Genomic DNA, 366 nt, shown 5'->3' on the forward strand with positions numbered 1-366 from the left:
ACCTCTGACTCTGGATTTAGACTCAGACCATGATCTCAGGGTCGTGAGATCCAGCCCTGCGTGGAGCCCCCTTAAGAGCCACTCTCCCTTTCCCTCTGTCCCTCCCCCCCCACCCCCCCACCCCACCCCACGCATGTGTGTTCTAAAACAAAATTTTAAAAAAAGGAAAACAAGAGGGGGAAAGAGGGAAAAAAAAGAAAAAGAACAATGGGAAACTGGAAGGGATTAAAGCAGAAGGGTAACAATCTGATTTACATTTTTTAAGATACTTATTTGAGAGAGAGAGAGAGAGAGAGCACGCGAGCGGAACAGGAGCGGGAGGGGCAGGGGCAGAGAGAGAATCTCAAGCTGACTCCTTGCTGCGGG

Source organism: Ailuropoda melanoleuca, chromosome 3 (genome assembly GCF_002007445.2).
Source record: "Ailuropoda melanoleuca isolate Jingjing chromosome 3, ASM200744v2, whole genome shotgun sequence".
Lineage (NCBI taxonomy): Eukaryota > Metazoa > Chordata > Mammalia > Carnivora > Ursidae > Ailuropoda > Ailuropoda melanoleuca.